The sequence below is a fragment of the Carettochelys insculpta genome, chromosome 7 (assembly GCF_033958435.1).
Source record: "Carettochelys insculpta isolate YL-2023 chromosome 7, ASM3395843v1, whole genome shotgun sequence".
Classification (NCBI taxonomy): domain Eukaryota; kingdom Metazoa; phylum Chordata; order Testudines; family Carettochelyidae; genus Carettochelys; species Carettochelys insculpta.
The window spans coordinates 1,243,059-1,266,807 of NC_134143.1; the positions used below are offsets into that span (position 1 = coordinate 1,243,059).

The following is a 23,749-nucleotide window of genomic DNA, read 5'->3' on the forward strand; positions in this document are numbered from 1 at the left end:
CACAGCTGGGGAAAAAAGCAGATGCTTGCCAAGGGGCAATGAATGTTTCTCTGCCCCTGAGAGCAATAGATGCAGCCACCGGGCCTGGGGCAGGTCTCCATTCAACTGTGCCACCCTTAGCAAGTCCTGAGTTCTTCTGTGCTTCTCAGCAGCTGGACAAAAGCCTCTTTGGGACTCATCTCCTGCCCCACAGCTGAAAGGAGGACACAGGAGCTGCTGGGTTCAGCTCCCAGGGGTGCCAGGCTGCTGCCTTCTGCGGCACCTGGTGTTGGCCCTGACAGGACATGGGGCTGGAGGGACCTTTGTTCTGAGCCACTATGGATGTTCTGAAGGTTCACATGCTGGTGACAGGCCCGTGCTCCAGCCCTCCTGGACACTCCTGTCCTTGTGGGAAAGGGGCAGCTCTGGGCTCTCAGCGCAAACCGCACGTGGCGCCTGCCACACTCTGGGGTGGCTCTTGCAGTGCTGCTGAGCCCGGCTTTGTGTGCTGTGTCTGAGACTGGAACCCCCCAGCCCCTCTGGGACAACGACTGCAGCAGGACAGGTCAGTGTCCCGGCCCCAAAGCAGCCAGACCCACTGAAACGCTGGAGAGTCCAGGGAAACCCTGCACTGCCCTGGGCTGTTCTGACCGGCTAAACCCCCTTCCAGCATTGACCTGAGTGAGACACTGACACGGCCACTTCCCAGCCCCAGCCCTGGGCACTCAGCCACGAGCACTAGCAAATGTTCTACCCCTGGAGCCAATGACCCTCGGAATAAGCCAACGTCCTGACCCTCGCGTCTCATTCCAGAGACCACAAACTCTCTGCAGCTGCCCATGGCTCCTTTCCAGGGGGGCTGGTGAGCTGAACCGGTTATTGTGAGCCTCCTCATGCTCTGATGGTGGGTTCAAGTCCTGGGATGCCTTTTAGCTCATCTTTGCTACATGTCCTGGCTGCAATGGACAAATAGGGTCTACTATCCCCAGGGGGCTGTGCAGGGTCAGCCTGGGGGGTGGGGTTTATGGGTGTCACTGGTGGCATCACCGTAAGAATTCCAAATGCCTCTGTCCAGGGGTGCTGGTGACTGGCAGGAACCTGCTGTTACCGTTCTTGGCGTCCTCTGTGTTTCTACGTCTGTCACCTGCCTGGTCACACAGATTTGCTGAGCGACTTGGGCAGGTGAGATACATGCAACAGGGCTGGTGGTGCCAACGGCACAAGTCTGCCACTTGGGAGCATTTTGATGGATGCTCCATTTTCGGAGAGCAGCCGCAGTGGAGACGTCGTTGTCTCTGGCAGTGGGAGTTTAAACTGTGGCTCTGGGGTAGATTTTTACACTTACTAAACTGTGCTCTGCAGGGGCTGTGGCCCAAGGGGTCTGATCTCTCTGGGTGCCCAGAGCTCACCTCATAAATGAGCCTTTGGGAGAAGGAGTCACTCCTGGGACCTCTCACCCCTTCAGTCCCTGGGCGAATTACTGACCCGTGGCTGTGGGGCTGGCATCAGCCCGGCTCACTCGTGTCTTGCTTAGGTAGCTCTGAGCCAATGTGTAAGACTCAGCAGTTATGTCTCTTTGGGTGCTTTTCTCTGCTGCATTGGTCCCTTCTGCAGCTCTCTCTCTGGTAGGGCTCTGCCTGGCCCTCTGCCCAGCTCTGCCCCCTGCCTGGTGACTATTTACTGCTCAGAGCACAGGCTTGTTCCTGGGCCTGGGTGAGGCCCTGCTGCTGCTGCTGCTGGCTGAGTGTGGCACGGCCTAGGTGTGTCAGCCTGCACCAAGGGCATTTCTGTATCAGACTCCTGAGCCCCCCGGCCGTGGGTCTGGTTCTCCTGCCCAGTGCAGCCCATGGCAGGCAGAGCCCTGCGCATGTGCATCACACTGCACCTTTGTGTGATCGATGGGAACAGACACCTGAGCCTTGGAGGCTGGGAACTGAGGCAGCTGAGGGACGGGTTTGCTCAGTGTTCGGACATTTGCAGAGGAAAGTGTGAAGTGTTTAAATCCACTTCAAGCAGCCAGTGCAACCCCCCAACATACTGGAGCCAGAGATGAAAATGGATTTCCGTTCAGAAAACCATCCAAACAGGAGCACCTGGGATAGCTTCACCTGCAGTCACGTGTTCCACCACTGAGCCAGGCTCTCTATGGCTGGACAACAGGGAGAGTTTTGTTACTATGTAGAGGCCACTCCACCTTTCCAAGCAGGAACATGCCTATAAGAATATGACTGGAAAAGGGATTGTTGGAAATTGTGCAGCCAGACCAGTTTAAAAGGTGTGTGACATTGTGACAGTCTTTAACCCCAAACTCTACATGGGTTAAAATTCACTGGTACGGGCACGTTCAATGCAGCCCAGCACCTTCCTGCTGAAAACAACACATCATATTGTCACGAGGGCTGACATTTTAGCAGTGTAGAAGCTCTGCTGTCCAGCACCTCAGGGAGCCAGGCCGCTGGATCACCACGTGTGCCAGAGAGAGGAGTTACTGCCACTGACGGCAAACCCAACAATATCTGATCGATTGGTGGGTGTTCTTCCGTAGGTTGTTTCCTGCTTCTTTGTAACCACGGATGTTGCTCCAAGTGGCTGGGAGAGAACTGCCCCACATATGCCGGAAATCTGCCTCCCTGAGGGGCTGTAGCTCTGTGAGTGGGAGAAGCCAGGTCAGCGGGGCACAAGCTGTTGTATGCACAGGGAGAAATAAAGTTTAATCAAACCCTGTTTGTAAAGCCGCTGTGGGTTCAGGAAGGGAAAGGAGCTGGGGAAACGGCTTGTCCTGTCGGCAGCTCAAGTTCAGTGAATCAAAACTAAACTTGTGCAAGAGATGGTAGCTCAAAGGTTTAGCATTTGATGGTGGCTCCAAAGGCCCTTAGTTCACATCCAAACCCTTCTCTCCAAAGGTAGTTACTGATCTCCCTTCCTCAAACACGCTCTAGATTTCTATTCTTTAAATGGAGCTGAGCCGTCAACATTTGCCTAGTGCCAATGCACAAAAACCTCATAAACCCATCCCTAAACAGGCAGTAGATAGTGACATGAGCAATGTTGGGTCTCATCTCTATTAAGAGGGGCTCTTCCCAAATCTATCAAATGTGTCACATTCAGCCCCATGTATCTGTTTGCTTGTAAAGGTGTGTGTAGACAGGATGTCAATTACTCTGTGAATTCCCAGCCAGGTCTATTGTGTCCTCCCTCAGCCACATACTCCTCTACAATCACCTCCAGTCTCTGCTTCTCCCTTAGTTCTCACCTGGCTGGTTATTTTCAAAGAAAAATGACCCTGTCTAGTCACTGGGGAGCTGCAGCAGGAAGGGTGGAGGTGGACGTCTGGTGAGGAGAGCAGGAGAAGTGGAGCAGGAAGCAGTGTCCTGAGAGGTGACAGAGCTGGAGGGTGGGAGGAGTGCAGGGTCACAGCCTGCCAAGTTACATGTGCTCAGAAAGGCCTGAAAGTGCAGGTCCCCTGGTGTAATGGTCAGCACTCAGGGCTCTGAATCCTGCGATCTGAGTTCAAATCTCAGTGGGACCTTTGTGTGGTTCACTGTGAATCTTTACCAGTCCTGGGCTTTGTTCTCAACAGCTGTCCCCAGGGGTGAGCTTCTCCCCCAGCCTGCTGAATTAGTTCCCCTGCAACTTGATCTCTGCTTGGGTGCCCCACCAACATGGGTGTAATGTATGGGGGGGGGCCTCAGAATTGTCCTGTCTGGTTTGAAATGCAGGAGGACCTGTGGCTGGTGCTGCAGACTTGACCTTCTGCTGTCAGGGGTGGGGGGAGTGGGATGTTTAGTCCCTCAGGGCAATTATCTGCCCCTTCCCCTGCTCTGCCCAGCCCTCCTCAGCAGCTGGGAGAGACCAGAGCCCATGCGTCAGCCTGGTGGACAGGCCCTTCCCTCACAGGCTGCTGCCCATGGCCCTGTCTGCAGCTGAGTCACCCTGAGTCACCACATCCCCCAGCTGTGTTTGAGTCCCTACTCTGCTGAGGTGAGTGTGGCCCTGGGGGGCTGACGCAGGGGACAGGCTAGGCCCTGTCAGGGATAATAAAACCAGCCCACCCACTGTCACAGTTAGGACTGGCTCTGGGCTCTGGCCTGTACAGCTCTGCTGTCATTGTACAACCATTTACCGTCATATCATTAACTCCACTCGCACTTAAATCCTACTTCTGGGCGCACGCGCACACCATGCGGCAGGCACGGTGCCGGGGAAGCTTGGTACGCCTTGCCCTCATGCATTGGCCCAGAACCTCCTAAAGCAAGACATGAGTGAGCCAGGCTAACACCAGCGCCACCGCCATGGGTCAGAAGGGGGCCCTGAGAATGAAGGGACCAGACACCCATGGAGTGACGCCTGCCCCAAAGGGCTTGGGGCTCCCAGGGCTGGGACAGATGCCTGCCAGGCCCCCTGCTGCTCTGCTTGGCCACAAAAAAGAACCTAGATCAAGAACCAAACCCTGAGAGCAAGAAAACACACGCAGAGACTGGAACAAATCAGAGGCCTCAGAATGACCCAAACAAAACGATAAACGTGTGAGGGCATCTGCCCAGCCCAGGCTTGCCTGAGGGCCAGGCCAAGTCACTGCCCAGGCTGCACCTGGAGGAAGAGGCAGGGAGCAGCTTTTGATTGCCAGCAGGAGCAGAAGGGGCTATAAGGCAGGGATGGAAGTTGGTAACACAGAGGCTGTGGGAAAGACAGTCACTTGTGTGGCTGAGGGTTCAAAGCCAGTAGAGCCAAATGAAGGGGCAGTTGTAGGTGGCAGTCCAGGGGAGGAGCAGTGGGAGCTGGGAGGGAAAAGCCCAGAAGTGCTGAGTGTCGGGTCCCTGCTGGGCTGGAACCTGAGAGAGATGAGCCTGGGTGCCCCCAGCAGCCACTGCTGGAGTAGCACAGATGGGGCCTGTGGCAGGGAACAAGACTGCCAGAGTCGCTGTGGGAGTGACAGAGAATTGAAGGGCCATTAGCCCAACAGAGGGGAAATATGAAGTTATCCAAAACACAGCTGAGTTGCAAGCTGGGCGCTGTTGGCTTCTGGCAGGAAGAGGTGCAACCACAGTTAACAGGAGGGGTGTAGACACTGACAGGGACTGCTCATCCTGGCAGAGCTAATGCCTAGGGTGAGCCATCCAGTGGAAAGCAGTTGCTCTGTCACACTGAGCAAATGAACAGAAGAAAAACACACTCCACAAGGCTCTCTGAGAAAGACAGAAAAAGGGGTTGCCTGGGACTTAAACCCAGGACACCTTCCAACCTAAGCAAGTGTTATATCCCTCAACCAAGAAGCCCCTTTGAGAAGAAATGTCCTGGATATGCTCCAGGACAAGCTGTGAACAAAGAGCCAGTGCTCTGATCAGTATCACACCTAACTTCACCTTTCCAAGGTCATTTCCAAGATCTCTTCACAGATCTGAAGCAAGAAACCAACTTCACACTCTGAACAGGTCACAAACCACACTGTGTGGGAGAAAAACATCGAGAAACACGAAGTCAAGGAGAGCAGCAAACACACTCTTTGGGAGTAGTATAAGGAAGTTCAACTCAAGGCTTCTTGTGCCCCAAGTAACACTCGGCCTTGCAAAACAAACCCAGCTGTAGAGGAAAAACAAACATCTCTTCTCACACTACCTGCACCTGACCTCACCTCCCAAACCCTTCCCCACACTCCCTCCTTCCTAGAGTGAGATTCACACATCCTGAGCTGGGTGGACTCGTGGTGCTCGGCTTAGTCCTTCCCAGCCCCTTTACCTGCCTGGTCTGCATGACTCTACCCAGCACAAACTGAGCTCGCCCTGGTACCCTACAGGATGCAAACACCAGCAAAGCTGGGCAGGCCCAGGTGTTGGGGCTGGCAGGGAGTCAGGTGTGGGTTCTGGGTGCCCTCCGTGCTGCTCGGCCTGTCACCTACCTGCTCTCACAGATTTACTGAGCTACATGGGCAGGTCCTGTACATGCAGCAGGGACGGTTCTGTGAACTGCAAAAGTCTGCAGCTTGCTCTTGTTTTGGTGGATGATCATTCAGAGTCTATCAAATGTCTCACATTCAGCCGCATGGTGTCTCCTCACATTGTACGTGTGTGTGCAGAGAGGATGTCAGTTACTCTGTGAATTCACAGCCAGGGCCATTATCTCCTCCCTCGGCCGGATATTCCTCGACAATCACCACCGACCTTTCCAGTCTCTGCATCTCCGTTACTTGTCTCCAGTTGGTTATTGTAGAAGAAGAATGGCCCTTTCTCGTCACTCTGGGGCGCCAGAGAAATGTGGCCCTGCAGCCAGGTGGAATCAGCAGCGAGAAGGGCTGGGGTTGATGTCTGGAGGAGGAGAGTGGCAGAGAAGGAGCAGGAAGTGAAGCAGCTGGAGGGAGGCAAGGAGCACAGGGCACCAGCCTGCCAAGAGTCACAGATTTCCAAGAAAAGTCCAGCTGCAGGTCCCCTGGTGTAATGAGCAGGGCTCTGAATTCTGCAACCTGAGGTCAAATCTCAGTGGGATCTCTGAGGGCTGTGATGGTTCACTGCAAATCTCTGGCTCTCCCAGGCCTGTGCTACTCCATCCAGATGCACATTTAGGAGCGGGGCTTAGGCCTTATGTTGGATGAACGAGACAGACGGCAGTTCAGCCTCTGAGAGGTTTGGGTCACTGACATAAATGCAGTGTGTGGGAATGCAGGGGGGACCTTGACTGCCGGAGGGCCTCCATAAAGAGCCTGTGTGGGGCAGACCCCGCTCACCTAGGCCATCTCCAAACCAGCATGTGGCCACCACACCCATCTAACACTGTTCCCCTTCAAACTCTGGAGCCTTCACTTTCCCTGGCTGGTGCCTCAAACTGCTTGCATATGTGGGGGGTTAGCTGGTGAGCTGGAGTCGGTTCCATGTCCATACTCTCCCACTGTCGGTTTTCCTCTCTCCCGACAGCCCACTATTGTCAGCCTGCAAATGTCTCTCTTTTCTCCAACGTTGGTCTCCCTCTTACTTCAACCTAATTTTGTAGCACAGACATACCCAGAGGCACTTCACCTGGGCTGAATGGGATCTCGAGGTGCCACAAGAGTCTCTGCTAAAGTGCGGCCGTGCACGTTTGGCTGAGGTCCCGGATTCCTGTTTCTATGACTTCCCCGCTTCCTACAGAGGGAGCCCTTGAGGCCAGAAGGCCGGGCAAGGAAATGAGGAGCAGAGAAAGCCAACGGAGCTGCTGTTGAGGGCCCTTGGGAGGGTTCTCCTGCTGCTCCTTCCTGTGTGAGTAGTGCCGTGCAGTGTGGGCTGAGGGTGACTGTCTCTCAGCTTTGGGAGGCTGGCTCCAGGGATCTCCGAGCCTCACCTGACCCGGGTCCACTAAGAAGCCTCTACCTCAGGCTGAGGTCGTGACTATGAAGCCTTCATCTGCCACGCGTGCTGGAGAGCCTGCCTGTCATGGGGTGCACTTGGGCATCAAGAATTTGGGTCATGGGGTCAATGCAATGGGGCGCAGAGGAGAACCCTCTGATCAACACCCTCTCTGGCCATTGGGGAAGGACTGGCTAGGCTGCGTGGAGGGCCTGGTCCTTCTCAGTCCCAGGGTGAAGGAAGTAGCTGAGTGACGGGAAGGAAGGAGGTGGCAAAGGCCATTCCCAACGGCTGCCATCCACGCCCCTGTGCATGCTGGAGTCTCCTCCCATCAGGGCTCTAGTTTGCTCCCTGCCAGGCACTTGGCCTGTTTCCTTTCCCTCCTTGCCCCTCTGCCCATAGCAGCCAGGGAGGAGAGGACAGGCTACCTGCCCAAGGCTGCTGCCTGGTGTTTTTGTTTCCTTAACTCCAAACGTGTTCCCTTCCTCCTGGAAAGGCTCTCCAGGCTGTCTGCTGGTCAGCACTCAGAGGGGCAGGGAATGCTGGGGCACCGGCCAGCCAGAGAAGCAGCAACACCTGCCAGGATAGAAGGAGATATTGTGTTTCTTCCTGTTTTTAGCTGGGGAACATTTGCAGGCGAGACAGCTGGATAACCAGTGCACCCCAGAATGTCAGCTGGGTCCTTCTGTCCCTCCCCTGAAATGCAAAGCACCCGGGTGGCACTCACCCTGGCACACATGGATGGGCCACCCAGTCCCCAGCACCCCCAGCTCACAGCCTGGTTCTGACCCCCAGCCCAGCCCCTGCCCCACTGCTAGTCCCAGCACCTCCTTGCCAGGTCTCACCACTCTGCACCACGGGCTGGCAGGCTGCAGGCGCCCCCCACAGCAGGCTGCTCGCCATGGCCCGGGGGCTCACGGGGCAGGAAGAGGCTGCTCTATGTGGAGTGTGCAGTGACATGCAGAGATCTGGTCCGGGCCAGGCATGGGCAGTACCAGAGCTGGATCTGGGCCGCACATACCTGCCTGGATTAGGGTAGGGATTGGGCCTGGGGCTCCCCCACCAGCTTCTGCCCCTCATGTCCCCCCCCACCTGGTCCCAGCCCAGGGGTGCTGACATCCCTTGTCTTCGGGGGCCATGGTGGAGAGATGGGCCTGGCCACCCCCACCGCCCCATAGACCCCCCCACCTGTCCCCTGTCACCCAGCCCCCCAGAACCCTTCACCTGCCCCCCACCGCCCCACAGATCTCACACCTGTCCCTTGCTCCCCAGCACCCCATAAACTCCCCTACCTCTCCCCTGCCCCTCAACAGTCCCATATACAACCACCTGCTCCCTGACCCCATTCTTAGCCGCTTCGGGCTAGATGTGCTTCCCTTGTCTCTCAGTTACAGGGGCAGTGCTCACCACGCACTCCAGGGCTGGAAGCGTTTCCCTCCGTGGCATTCCCAGGGACCAGCTCTGGTGCCCTCTGACATGACATGCCATGTGCCATGGGAGAAGGGGGCTGTACACTCCCCAGCTGCAGCACCAGGGAGGCAGAGCAGGGCAAGACCCTCACCCAGCCTGGCTTCCTGGATGCAGCATTGGGCTGAGTAGAGGACCCCAACCCTGGTCCCCAGCTGCAGCTCCAGGTGGGCCGAGAATACCCACCCTGCTCTGGGCAGCAGCGCCCAGCAGATGTGCTGCTGCCAGTGCCCAGAAACTGTGTCCCTGCCCTTACGTGCAGGTTTTTCCCTCACTGATACCGCTGGGCAGGAATTGCAGCAGAGCAGAGCATGGCCATGGGTGGGCTGTGCAGCTCCCAGGGCTGGGCACCACAGCCGGGGAACAGGGAGCTTTGGTGCAGACCTTGCCCAGGTCCTTGTCTCAGGGTTTTCCATTCCACCGCACAGAGGCAACTGGTGAGGGGGGATCGGGGCAGCACTGGCCACATGCACCACAGCCCTGGGAAGGGCTGGAACAGCTGCTCCTCTGCCTCCAGCCCCGTCCCCTCCTGCCTTGCTCTGCCCCTTCCCTGCCCTGTCTCTGCCCCTCCTCCTCCTCCCGCGTTTGACGGTGGGTGCAGTGGGAGTGGGTGCTGGGGGGTACAAGTGACCAGTGACAGATCTCCCTGAGCTACAGGGGGGTGAAGCCCTGGGACCGGCCATGGGCAGGAGGTCAGAGCAGGGCACCAGCAAGGGCTGCCTGGCCTGACAGTGTGTGGGTCTGACAGGCTGAGGGGAGTCCAGGGGACAATCACTAACCCCTGGGCTGCAGGCAGTGAGGGAGCTGGGAGGGACACCCCACACTGCAGACGAGTTGTTCCCCCCCGGGGAGGAAGGGCTCCGGTGTGCACAGACCCACCGCCAGGGGAAGGGGGATTGCTGGGCGTTCAGGCCATTACACCCCCAAAAGCTGCAGCTGCCGCTCAGGCTGAGTCCCTGGGAGCAGGAGGAGCGAGTGGGGCCGAGCTTTGGGCTCCAGGCCCTGTGTGTGTCTCTGCGCCCCAGGCACTTTCTCCCACCCCCGGGGTTCGTCTCCTCTCTCTGTGCCCAGCCCCAGGTGCTCCCCACGGGCGCTTTCTCAGGAGCTCCCCACACGGCATTTAAGGCGCCCAGGGGCCATGTTCTGCCTGTGCTCTTGTGCCAGGGGGAAGCGCCCAGCTCCCAACCAGGCAGCAGGAGAAAAAGGAACGTTCAATGGCCATTCTCTGGGCACCACTGAGCAGGGGGCCCACAGGCTCCAGGGCGGGAGGGCCACAGGGAGATCTGCGGTGGGCCCTGTGGCTGGTGCTGCAGACTGATCTATTGCTGTGAGCGGCAGAGAGAGGGGAGTGTGACATTCCTACCCCCTGGGCAAGCGTCTGCTCCCTTCCTAGCCGTGCACAGCCCGGCCCAGCTGCTGGGAGAGACCAGGGCCCCTGAGCCAGCCTTGGGGACAGGCCCTGCTCACCCCAGGAAGCAGCACTGCAGGGGCAGGAGTGAGCACAGCCCTGTTGGGCCAAACCTGCCCATCCTGTGTCCCCAGCCAGCCAGCCAGCGAGTGGCAGAAAAGTTCCTGGCAGGGTTGACTGTGGGACATAGGAAAAGCTGGTAACCAGAGAAGATGAGGTGGTTGAGTGGTGAAGGTGATGGATTGTTAATCCCTTGTGCTCTACATACCTGGGTTCAAATCCCCTCCTCATCGACTCTTTATATTCTGCTTAGCTTTGTTGAGTTTCACCCCATTGTGAAATGTCACTTCCTGCACACCCCTCCCTGAGCCTGTTGCCTCCCAGCTCCTGTCCTGGGCAGGATTCAAGCACAGGCCAACCCTGTGAGGCTGAGCTGAGCTCTGGCTGCCAGAGGTGGCAGTGGGATGATTTCATTTACCCTCACAGGGCCCAAGCAATCGTCCATGTCAGCCCAACAGTGCGACACTCACCTGTCTCCCCTGCAGTGCTGCTCCCTGGTGCTGAGCAGGGCCCCAAACACAGCCAGGGGTGTCGTACAATGGCAAGGAGGGGGCAGCCCTGGCTCAGCTGCCTCTGAGGGAAGGGCCTGGAACCAAGGCTGGCTCAGGGACGCGGGTCTCTCCCAGATCCTTGGCTGGGCACTGCACATCTGGGAGAGGAGCAGATCCCCTGTGATGCTGGTGGCAGAACACATGCTGGTTTCGGGGTGGCCTAAGTGATGGCTTTGTTGGTGAGAGCAGCCAGGCTGGGGGGTCTTCATAGAAGTCTACATGTGGTCATGGTCCTCCCCTCCTCATTCATTGTTCTCCGGTGCTCTGTGGCATTTGCACCATCCCACAGAGGTGTCAGTACCAGGAGCCCCACCTCCAGGTGCCCAGAGGAGGACGGGTGAGCTGGGCTCCAGCCTGGGACTCTTCCTCTCACCTGCTGGCCGCAGACTTTTTTAGCCTGTTCTTGATGCTCCTTCCTTTAAGTGCCATGTGTGCAGTAGGAACAGCCTGGAGCTCCAGGAACAGGCACTAATCGTGTGGGCATCAGGAGAAGCTGTGAGACACACAACCTCAGAACTCATGTGTCTCTACACAGATTGGTAACCCTGACCTATTGCAGCTGTGTTGATGAGCCAGCCCAACCAGAGAGCTAGCTAGCTCCAGTGGGCCTCACTCATCCAGCAGGAGCAGAAAACACTTACTCAGGTGCACCTGTGGATAAAGAAGCCCAAGCACTGGAGAGACAGAGATTTACAGCAAACCACCACAACACCAGGGCGTCCCACTAAAATTTTAACTCCAATTACAGAATTCAGAGTCCTGAGTGCAGCCATTTACACCACGGGACCTGCAAGTTTTAGCTCTTCTGGGCACCTGTGACTCTTGGCTGGCTGGCACCCTACACTCCATGCTACCCTCCAGCTGTTTCACCTCTCAGGACACTCCCTCCTGCCCCATCTCTACCACTCTTCTCCCTTAGACATTGAGCCCAGCCCTTCTTGCTGCTGACTCCACCTGGCTGAAAGGTGACATTTCTCTGAACCCTCCAGAGTAAAGATAAGAGCTCAATTTACTTTTACTTTAACCAGCCTGCAGAGAATTAACAGAAAGAAGCTTGGCCGTGATTGTGAATGAATATCCAGCCAAGGGAGGACATAATGGCCCTGTCTGTGAATTCCCAGAGTAATTGACATCCTGTGTGTGCACACATTACGAAGTGTGTGGAGACCTTGCTGCTGAATGTGATATATCTGATAGATTCTGAATGAGCACGTTTTTTATAGAAATGAGACCTAAAATTACTCATATCAGTATGAACTGTCAGTTTTTCTGTGTAGCCAGATTTCCACTGAGGGAAGGGTTTACGAGGTTTATCCACATTGGCAGATGTTGAGGGTTCATCTCCATTTTAAGGATCCCCAGAGAACAGAAATTCAGAGTGTGTTGGGAAAGGTGAGACAACCATTTTCATACAAGTGTCTGTCTTTTAAAGTGGGGGGCATGGATTTGAAAGAAGATCACTAGGTCTGAAGTTTAATAATCTACCACTGACCTCCACCCACATTTCACTCTTGCTCGAATCACCGATCTTTAGGCCCCTGTGTAGGACAAACCCTCCTTCCTCAAGCTCCTGTTTCTGTCCCAACCCAGAGTGGTTTCACAAATGGGTGGAGATTTAACTTTCTCTTTGATTGCACACACAGCTTCCCTCACTGACCTGGCTTGTCCCACTCACAGAGCCACTGTCATTCAGAGAGGCAGATTTCCTCTGTGTGGGGGACATTGCCCTGCCTTCAGCTGGGAGAATCATCAGTAATTGTAAAGAAGTAGGGGAAAATCTACTGAAGGACATCAGCCCATGAATCAGGTGTGGCTGGGTTTGCATTCAGGGTAGCTAAGCCCTCTCTCTGGCACATATGAATATTGACCACCCCAGTGCCCTGTAAGTGAAGGATAACAGAGCTTCTATGATATTAATATGTCATCGATAATGAAAAAAGAACCATGAGTGGCAGAACACATGCTCGGAAATTCATATTTCTGGGTGTTGCCCATTTTGACCAGAAAGGTGCTGGTGGTGTAGTGGTTAGCATGGCTGCTTCCCATGAAGTTGGCCTGGGTTCAATTCCCAGCTAGCACAGCTTTGCTTCTTACTTCCTCTTCCCCCAGCAAGTCCTCTGTTGGAACTAGAGAGGGGATGATTTGCTCCTTGGTGAGATGGGGGGTGGTGGTTGTGGTAGGCATCCTTCAGTCAGCATAGACTATGGATCGCGCCCTTTAAAGTTTCAATTGAGGACTTCATTTACAGTGTCTACTGTGACTATGAAGACCCACATGAGAGTGACAGTCCCTGCCGCATCTCTTGCAGAGGTGGTGGGTGTCTGGTAAGTCATTATTGTGCTTTCTGTGCACTCGCTTCTCCTCTGCTAGCTGTCTGATCCTCATCTCGCCCTTCTGAAGGCCTGATGTAACCCCTGCCTCCATCTGCTGCGGTCATCTGCTAGTTCTTCCCAGTTGTCCAGCTCGATGTCTACCTCTCTGAGGTCTCTCTTGCAGACATCTTTGTAGTGCAACTGGGGGCGTCCGGGAGGTCTTTTGCCAGAGGCTAGCTCACCATACAGGATGTCTTTTGGAATCCTTCCATCATTCATCCTGTGGACGTGGCCAAGCCAGCGGAGCCGACGCTGCCTGAGGAGGGTGTGCATGGCTGGGATTACAGCTTGCTCGAGGATGGCGGTGTTGGTCACTCTGTCCTTCCATGATATTCCAAGGATGCACCTGAGTCAGCACAAGTGGAGGACGTTCAACCTATTTTCCTGGCGGGCATACAGGGTCCAAGTCTCGCTGCCATAAAGGAGGGTGCTGAGGATGCAGGCTCTGTAGACTTGCATTTTGGTGTGAGTGTACAGCTTGTTGTTCTTCCACACTCTCTTGCTGAGTCTGGACAGAGTTGTGGCCTCTTTTCCGATCCTCCTATTTAGCTCAGTGTCCAATGACAGGGTGTCAGTGATGGTAGACCCGAGGTAAACGAACTCGTGGACAACCTCTAATGTATAGTTGTCAATGCTGATTGATGGGGATTCAGCAACATCCTGACCGAGTACGTTTGTCTTCTTTAGGCTGATGGTGAGCCCAAAGTCCTTCAAAAACTGCTGGATCAGTTCTTCCCAAGCTAAAGGGCTTATATTATCCACATACCATTGGGCATCTGACAACTCCCTTCTTTTTTGTCTAAAATTACAGAGACGATTTTGCGGGAGGGATTGAAGCACACGGAATTGCGGGAAAAGCTGAGCAGGATAACAGATACCCTACCAGAAAGCTGGTAACGTGCAAAAAGCTTTTGTCCCACACACCCAATGATGCCCTATTAAAGCCGGGAATGGCTGGCTGCACCTATCTGACATATAGGCATCTATAAAAGACGAGTAGTATCCCTCAAAGGGCACAGGATAATCTTCCTTGTGGGGAGCGGCAACATTTGCATGGCATTGAAAGATTGTCCTGTTTTTCTCAGGGAGGCTGTAAGGGGAGCAAGAAATTGATTTTCCTGTTTGATCCCAGGTTGAGAAAAAAATCATATCCCCCTACCTGGTTCGCCATTCTCCAATCTTATTTGAATAGTGCCATACACCATGGGTCACAATCTATTGGAGACAGCTGCTTCCCCCTAAATTCAGCCCCGTCCCATTACAAACCCAGCACCAGTGGCCCTTTCCCTCCACCACACTTAGCCATTTAGAAGCATTTGTTCTCACCATTCCCCAAGTGTCATTTCTTTTCCACGTCCTTTCAAGTGGATGAGGTCCTCCGGTTAGGTCTGAGGAATTAAGAGGAATTGCCATGACGGGGACGCTAGCTCGTGAGTGAGCTGGGATGTGGCTGCAGACCCAACAATTAGAGACCTTGAGAGTCTGAGCTATCCACACTTGCTGCTGAATAAAAGAATTGTCATTGTCACTTCAGATTCCCCAGACCTTAAGACACCTGTAGCTGAGGATCAGGCTCCACCAGGGACACATTTTGGAGGCAAGACCCTTTCTGGTTGTGACAACCTCTCTCGAGGGAACTGCAGTCACGGTTTTATGTCCACCAGGCAGCTGGCGCTAGGCTCACTACTGCTTCTTCTCAGGTCCTGCTAGCTGCTTACTGTCTGCTTCTGGCAACCTTTATGGGGGCGTAGGTTGTAAGGTATTGCAGGCTGTTCCTCTGCGTCTTTTTCTGGAGCCAAAATTGGCTCTGCAGGGTCCCGAGGTGGTGCTTGGTCCGCTGGTGACGGTGCTTTCTGACACTGTGAAGCGTGAATCCATGCTGCCATGCCGGATAGCTTTACAGCTGTCTGGGTAATGAGCAGTTCCTGGCCTGGACCCTTCCAGCGGGGTTCCAAGGTGTGCTTTCAAAAGTGGTGTCACACGTACACCCAATCACCTGGCTCAAGGGTGTGACAGGTGTCAGAAGTGGGTTTCCTTGGCCAGGCTGCTCGTACCTGTGAATGGAGGTGACTCAGCTTGCATCAGCCCCTTGCAATACTGTAGGAGCGTGCTGTGAGTCAAGTTTAGGTCTGAGACTGGGGTTATGGTAGCCATTGTTCACATAGGGCGTCCCGTAATGATTTCAAAGGGACTTAATTTGTGCCTTTGAGATGGGGATGATTGAATTTCCATAAGGGCCAGAGGTAAGGCTATCTCGACGATGTGGCTGTATTTTCTGATTCATGGGCAGAGCACCTAGAACATCTCCAAGCTGTTTTCCAACGCATAAAGGAGGCAGGGATAACAGTTCAGGCAAAAAAATGTCAAATTGGCTTGAACAGGGTGACCTACCTTGGGCACCAGGTGGGTCAAGGCACGATCAACCCTCTGCAGGCCAAGATAGAGGCTATAATAAACTGGCCTGTCCCAAAGTCAAAAAAACAGGTTCAGTCCTTCTTAGGGTTGGCTGGGTATTACAGGCAATTGGTACCACATCACAGTGAGGTCGCTGCACCTCTAACAGATCTAACCAAGAAAAACCCACCCAACGGGGTCAAGTGGACTGACCAGTGCCAGGAAGCTTTTAACCAGCTCAAGACGGCTCTTATGACTGAGCCTATGCTGAGGACCCCAGACTACGACAAGCCTTTCCTCGTCACCACAGATGCTTCTGAGTGGGGCGTAGGAGCAGTTCTGATGCCGGAAGGACCAAATCAACAACTTCACCCTGTTGTATTTCTCAGCAAAAAAAATGTCTGAAAGAGAGAGCCACTGGTCTGTCTCAGAGAGAGAGTGCTATGCGATTGTATGTGCTCCGGAGAAGCTAAGACCATATGTGTGGGGGCGACGCTTCCACCTTCACACTGACCACTCTGCTCTTCGATGGCTTCATTCAGTCAAAAGAACCAACAAGAAACTGCTTCGGTGGAGTTTGGCACTCCCAGACTTTGACTTTGATGTGCAGCACATTTCAGGAGCCTCTAACAAGGCAGCTGACGCCCCCTCCAAAAAGGAATTTCTGGACTCAAGTACATAGGACATTCCCTATATCTGTGTTGGTACTCGGAGCATTTTGTTATTTCTCATGTAGTTGCTAAGAACGTAATGTGTGCATGTATTTATTTTCTATGTCTTATCTCAGACCTCCAGGTAGAAATCACAGCCAGTGTGGTCAGAGGCTGTCCAGCAATGCCTGTGATTTGGGGGGGCGCGTCATGATGATGAGGGTTCGCCAGCAGCCTGGGAGTAAAAGGGTTAACCTCCTCAGCCAGGTGGGGTTGGCCTGTAGGAATGGGGGGTAAGAATTGAATTTTGGCTCCTCCCTCTTCTGTTCTCTGTCTTTTCTTGTTTCTTCTTCCCAGCCATGAGGGAGAGACACAGAAAGGTCCCTCCAAGAACAGCCCCTCCCATCTTCTGTGAGTGGGGAAAGTTCAGACAGATCCGTTCAGCTTTATTGTTTGCTGGTGTGGGAAGTGGGATCTGATGTCTGGGCACTTGTTAGAAATGTTCTTTTCCTCTCCTTGTAACTCAGTTCCCGGCCCATGGTGGAGACTTCCCAAGTGTTTTACTTTGTGACTCTTCCATCTAGTCATGAGGCTCGCAACACGAATATTGTTGGAACAAAATAAAAGTTCTCTCTTTTTCTTCTTGTTACCCTGGTATTGGTTATGCTGCTGCTGCCTTTAGGTAGCTTGGACCAAAGCTCCAGGCAAGTGGGCCTGCCCAGGGCTGGCAGGGAGTCAGGTGTGGGTTCTTGGTATCCTCCGCTCTGCAGAGGCAATAGGCAGCATCTCAGTGTGGGGATTTCTCTGGCGGGATGGAGGCACAACAGAAAGTTCCTCACCGGATGGGAACTCTGATCTAAAGCCCAAGTGAATTGCAGGCAGACAAAATCTGCCGGCCCTGCCCAACCCGGCGCTGGAGGCTGGAGTGGCGGCAGTCGGATGGGGAACAAGGGGAATAAACCGAGGGACAGGGATTTTGTGCAAGTAGCAAACCCAGGCAGCGGTCAGGCCCTGCTGGGTGTGCCCTGTACCTTGCTGCAGCGATAGGAGATGATTTGGACCATGTAACAGCCACAGACGTTCTGGATGGAGCCAGCCATGCTGGACATGTTGACGATGGCCACCTTGCTGCAGCGCAGCCCTCTCTGGGGGCTTCCCTGGGCAGCCTGCTTCAGCAAGGGCAGGAAAGCCTGGGCAGGGGGGAGAGCAGAGCAGCCGTGGGGTCAGAAAAGGAACCAGAGTTCTGCTTGTGAGGCCGGCACCAGAATGGGGGGGGTCTCTGCTCTTCCCACTGATGCCCAGCCCCCGGCCAGGACAGAAGCAGGAGCCTCACCCAGGAAGGTGTGCAGAGCCATGGATCCTACTCATACCCTGTAGAGGCCAACAATGATCCCCAGTTCAGGTCCCTGCATTCACAGTCTTCATCCAAGGCAGATGGGGGGGGTCTGTAGCTCCCCACTGATGCCCACATGGGTCTTCCCATGGTCCACCTGCAGCTCTTCAGCAAGGAGGATTTGCCCAGGCAAGGGTACCCCCGACCGCGGCACTGGATGGTCAGGTACACACCCCACACGGCACAAACATCCGTGACATGGGGAGGGGCACCAGACACGAGCAGGAGCCCCATGACCCCAGCGGACCCTGACCTGCAACTGCCCAGTCACAGCCCCCGGCCCTGCTCAAAGGTTTCACACAGGGAAAGCTGTAAAGTCAGCCCCACCCCCAGGGCACAGGGATTTGCACTGGGCTGGTAACAGAGCAAAGGGGTTGTGTGGAGGGTCACAAGTGGGACTGAAGGGCAGAAGGAGACAGAAAGGCAAAATGTTCTTCTCGTTACGCTGCATCAAACACTCCCCCTGACGAGCTCCAGCTGGGGCAGCGCAGCCCATCCCCCCTCCGTGAGAGACAGGAGATAACTGTGCCCCACAGCTGGGCCCTCCTCGCCCCACCCCTGGGGTGTGAAGAGGGAGAAAGGAGGGAGTGGGGAGCACAGAGTGAAAGTGAGGGGGGGACTCAGGCTGAGGGAGCAGAGGACGGGCAGGACTCCAGGCTCTGCTGGTGGGATCCTGCACTGGGGCAGGTGGGGAGAGAGGAGGCTTCCCTCAGGCACAATGTCTGTGCTGGGGAGTGGGAAGGGCTGGTTGTGGGCAGTTCATCACAGTGGTTCAGCCCCACAAAAGCTCAGCACTTGATAAATTGGGTTAATAACCTTTAAAGGGCTCCAGGGCTGCTTTCTGGTTGAAGACACAGACTAACACAGACACCTCTTTGTCAGGACCCACAACTCAAACAAGGGGAGCACCCTGGCTTAGCTGGCTAAAGCACCTGTCTAGTAAACAGGAGATCCTGGTTTCAACTCCCAGTGGTGCCTTGGGGGAAGTCCTAAACAACTTTTTCCTACCTGTGTCTGGGGAACAGAAGAGCCCTCCCTTGGCAGTGTCAGCAGCCAGACCTGCAAATATTGCGTTAAGCCCCGTGCAGCTCTGGAGCCACAGGTTGTTGACCCCGACCGGGGAACCCTGACTGTCACTTTGGGGAACACCGATTGGGGAACACTGGCCATGTGAGAGGTGACAAATAAAGACACGTCAGTGACAAGACTGGAGCTGAACAGAGATCTTTGGGAAGTGGGTGGAAGACGTCTCTGGTGAGCCCCAAAGTGGCCGTGCTGGGACTTGAAGCCTTTCATCAGAGCAGGTGTTTACTCCCTGGTGTGTGAGGGTTGCAACCTGGCACTTAGGGAACTGGCCTTGGGAGGGATAAAAGGTCTTAGTGTGCGGAAGCTGGTGTCACGCTGGAGAAGTGGTTCCATCTAAGGGTGGGCAGTTTGGACTCCCCGGAGACGGAGTAGAGGGAAACTGGGACAATGTAGAAAGGGAACTCCAGAGAGTGACCACATCGCCCTATGGCAAACACCAGACACCAGTCTCTGGCGATAGGGGAGCTGCTCTCATGTGTCAGGGCCTTTCCGTGATAGGGGGCTGCTGCCTCATGATGATGCCCCAGAGATAGAGGTGCCACAGCAAGATGAAGGGGAGCAGAGAATGGGGGATCCACAGCCTCCTAGTGGGTGTGTGTGCTGAGAATAGGGGCTGTGAAACCTCCCAGGAGGGGGGCCAGGGAATGCAGCAGCCACCCCATGGCAGGGGTCCCTGGAAGTGGGGCTGTCATGTTGGGTAAAGGTGCAGCTGTCCCATGGAGGAGATTCCCCATAGCAGGAGCTGTCCCCTGAGTTGTGACATGCTGGTGAATGAGGCAGCTGCCCCATGGAGGAGTTTCCTGACAGCAGAGTGACTGGCGGAAATAACAACCTAAACATGTGGCAACTGTGGCAGCACCAGTGAGGGAGTGGACAGAACTGAGGTCTCTGGAGGGCAGATCCCTGCTGTGTGGAGGACCTGCCCTTCCATCTTCCCCAGCCCTCCCAACAGGCCATGCGCATTACAGTGACTCTGGTGGCATTTCAACTCACAGCCTTTGAACGACTGACCTTAACTCCACACAGCCAGGGCAGCTTAGCAGTCTAACTTGTTTTCCATTGCACCTCAGAGCCCTGTGTGCTATACAGCACATCCTCTCCTCTGGCATTCAGACGCCAGGGGCACCCAGCATATGGGGTCTCCTCCCTGACAGTCCTGGCTAAGAGCCATCAATGCACCTCTCCTCCGGGGACTTAGCTCATTCTTTTATGTACCCAGCTGGGGTTGTGCCCTTCACAGCACAGTGACACACCTCTGAGACCCCAGCATTTAGGAAAACTATTCAAAAATGAGATTGATCCATGCAGGGCCTAAGGTTTTCAAGAGACAGACAGACAGACAGATTATTTTTTATGTTCCTTTGTTCTTCCAGAGTCTTAGGGTGGATGACTTCTGTGTTTCGGTCTTCACTGACAAGTCTGAGGAAGGATTGCCTAACACAGTGAATGCTAGTGGGAAAGGGGTAGGGTTAGAGGTTGAAATATAAAAAGAACAAGTTAAAAATCACTGCAAAAAATGAGATGTCTGCAAGTCGCCAGGGCCTGACGAAATGCATCCTAGAATACTCAAGGAGCTGATAGAGGAGGTATCTGAGCCTTTAGCTATCATTTTGGAAAATCATAGGAGAAGGGAGAGATTCCAGAAGACTGGAAAAGGGAAAATATAGTGCCCATCTATCAAAAGGGGAATAAGAATAACCCAGGAAACAACAGGCCAGCCAGCTTACCTTCGGTACCAGGAAAGATAATGGAGCAGGTAATTAAAGAAATCATCTGCAAGCACTTGGAAGGTGGTAAGGTGATACGAAACAGCCAACATGGATTTGTAAAGAACAAATCATGTCAAAGCAATCTGATCGCTTTCTTTGATAAGATAACGAGCCCTGCGGATAGGGGAGAAGTGGTAGATGTGGTTTACCTAGACTTTAGTAAAGCATTTGATACTGTCTCACATGATATTCCAGTAAAAAAACTCTGCAAATACAATTTAGATGAGGCTTCTATAAGATGAGTGCATAACTGGCTGGATAACCATACTCAGAGAGTAGTTCTTAATGGTTCTTAATCCTGCTGGAAAAGTATAACAAGTGGGGTTCTGTAGGGATCTGTTCTAGGACTGGTTCTGTTCAATATCTTCATCAACGATTTACATATTGGCATAGAAAGTACACTTATTATGTTTGCAGATGATACCAAGCTGGGAGGGGTTGCAGCTGCTTTGGAGGATAGGGTCATAAATCAAAATGATCTGGATAAATTGGAGAAATGGGCTGAGGTAAACAGGATGAAGTTTAATAAGGACAAATGCAAAGTGCTCCACTTGGGAAGGAACAATCAGTTTCACACATACAAAATGGGGGAGACTGTCTAGGAATGACTACAGCAGAAAGGGATCTAGGGGTTCTAGTGGGCCACAAGCTTAATATGAGTCAACAGTGTGATGCTGTTGCAAAAAAAGCAAACATGATTCTGGGATGTATAAACAGGCGTGTTGTGAACAAGACACGAGAAGTCATTCTTCCGCTCTCCTCTGCTCTGGTTAGGCCTCAGCTCAAGTATTGTGTCCAGTTCTGGGCACCGCAGTTCAAGAAAGATGTGGAGAAATTGGAAAGGCTCAAGAAAAGAGCAACAAGAATGACCAAAGGTCTAGAGAACATGAGCTATGAAGAAAGGCTGAAAGAACTGGGCTTGTTCAGTTCGGAAAAAAGAAGATTAAGGGGAGACATGATAGCGGTGTTCAGGTATCTAAAAGGATGTTATAAGGAGGAGGTAGAAAACTTGAACTTGTTAACCTCTGAGGATAGAACAAGAGGCAATGGGCTTAAACTGCAGCGAGGGAGGTGTAGGTTGGACATTAGGAAAAAGTTCCTTACTGTCAGGGTGGTCAGACACTGGAATAAATCGCCAAGGGAGGTTGTGTAATCCCCATCTCTGGAGATATTTAAGAACATGTTAGGTAGATGTGTATCAGGGATGGTCTAGGACAGTGATTGGTCCTGCCATGAGGGCAGGGGGCTGGACTCAATGACCTCTCCAGGTCCCTTCCTGTCCTAGCACTCTATGATTCTGTGATCAGTAGATGCCAGTAAATATCCATTTCACTCCAGAAACTGAAATTCCAGTTTGGAATTACTGAAGGGCACAGACAGGGCCCAGAGGAATGAGGCGACGGGAGCCCTTGGCAGAGTTGGATTTCAGGCTGTGGAGTTCTGAGGGTTCCAGATCTGCTCTTGACAGTTTTGGTTTTAACGGTTACAAAGTTTGGAGTTTGGAATGGGTGTCTGCTGCCGTTCAGTAAATACTGACTGAGCACCGTATTGTTTCACCTCCTACCATGCAGAGCTTCCCACGGCTCTGCCCATTGCAATGGATAAAACCTTTGCAGCTGGGAGCGTGTCAGGAGATAAACGTAAAATACTATAAATATTAATTCTGTCAGAACTATATATTAAATTCACTGAATTCTGCCTAGGGCTGAATATCACCCCTTAGACACACCCAGTTCTGGCAGCTTATCAGGAGTGGGGGATTCTGGTGTCCACGTTCAGCCCCAGTGACCTGCCACAGCAGCACAAGTGGCAGATTGCAGTCTGGGCGCCCAAGTGTGGTCGGCTTTTCCCCAAAGCCCCCAGGGCTACAATGACACCAGCTGGCTCTGCCCACTTCAGCCAAGAGCCGAGTCAGTTCCGGGAAGGGGAATGCCCAGTATTTGCAGCAGGCCGGGCCTAGTCTGAACTGAGGAAGTTGAAACTAGCCCTGTTCCCCAGCCCAGAGGGAGCCAGGGATGCAGTGAGCCCTGTGAAAAGTCTCCAGGAGGAAGCGACGTGTCCCGTCTGTCTGGAGCATTTCAAGGACCCCGTGATTACAGAGTGTGGGTACAACTTCTGCCCAGCCTGCCTCAGCCAGTGCTGGGGGGGGCCCGATCCAGCCCCCTCCTGCCCTCAGTGCAGAGAGATTGTGTGGCAGAGACACCTCCAGCCCAACAGGCAGCTGCAAACGTAGTGGAACTGCTCAGAGGGCTGAGTTTGCTGGCAGTGAAGGGAGCCGGAGGGGACGGGGTGTGTGGGGAGCATCAGTAGGCTCTGAAACTGTTCTGTGTAAAGGATCAAAGCCCCATCTGTGTGGTCTGTGACGGACCCTGGGCTCACCGCGCTCACACGGTGCTGCCCACAGAGGAGGCTGCCCAGGAGCACAAGGGCGGGAAATTCAGTCTTACATTTAAATTGAATCACTGGCTAATTTGATTGGCACTTTCCTGACACACTCGTCATTCAGCCCGTGAAGCCTTCCTGGCACAGGAGAGGCTGTAAGAAAATAACGGATCTCTCAGTGCGGGAACAGAGGCAAACTCTCCAGTGTCAAAGGAGAGCTGGTGTGGGGGCACTTCCTGTGAGGTACTAAACCCTTCTGCAGGGCAGCCCCCGCTGGGGAACTGGGGCCACTTGGCACCAAGGGGAAGGGGTTAAGGGACAGTGAGGCTAAATCCTAAGGGCGGTTTACGCCACAGAGCTGCCTTTGGGCTGGAGGAGAGGGAATTGGGAACTGGAGTTGCTATCAGTGACTTATATCATAGAATTTCCTGATATTACCTGTGTTTCCATCTCAGTACTTGTGAGAGACCCTGAGGAGACCTGGACTTTGTGCAACACACTTATACACACTTATACACACCTACACTTATACACCCTTGACTCCATCTGCTGGGCAGCAGACTGTGAGGTAAATTGGGGTAGTGACTGCAACCTCTGGTACATGGTGAGAAGGCTTCCACCCTCCCCCAGTGTCATGGGTACACATCACATCCCCTTCTAGGCAGTTTCTTTCTTGCATTGATATTGATTTTCTCAGCCAATACAGCAGGTCTCTCCCAGCTTGCACTGATGTCTTGGCCTTTGGTAGCACACGGCTGTTCTTGTTCTCCGATTTGGTGGAAGCAAAGACAGTGCAAATGGATAATTTCATCCTCTTTGGAGTGTGGCAGAGGATTTTCTTCTCTTCATTTCTATCCTCACCTGCCCAAGGAGGAGAGAAGAAAACTTTTCCCCAGCTGACTGTCCCCCTTCAGTGCTCTGCAGC

The 23,749-nt window shown here is 53.8% G+C and overlaps 2 non-coding genes across 2 annotated transcripts; both read left to right on the plus strand.

The window, feature by feature from the left end:
- The first annotated feature begins 3,436 nt into the window (after positions 1-3,436).
- TRNAQ-CUG (transfer RNA glutamine (anticodon CUG)) lies at positions 3,437-3,508 on the plus strand. Its single transcript has one exon. It is a non-coding gene; the product is annotated as a tRNA-Gln (tRNA).
- A 9,278-nt stretch (positions 3,509-12,786) lies between these two features.
- Positions 12,787-12,858, plus strand: TRNAG-CCC (transfer RNA glycine (anticodon CCC)). Its single transcript has one exon. It is a non-coding gene; the product is annotated as a tRNA-Gly (tRNA).
- The last annotated feature ends 10,891 nt before the right edge of the window (positions 12,859-23,749 follow it).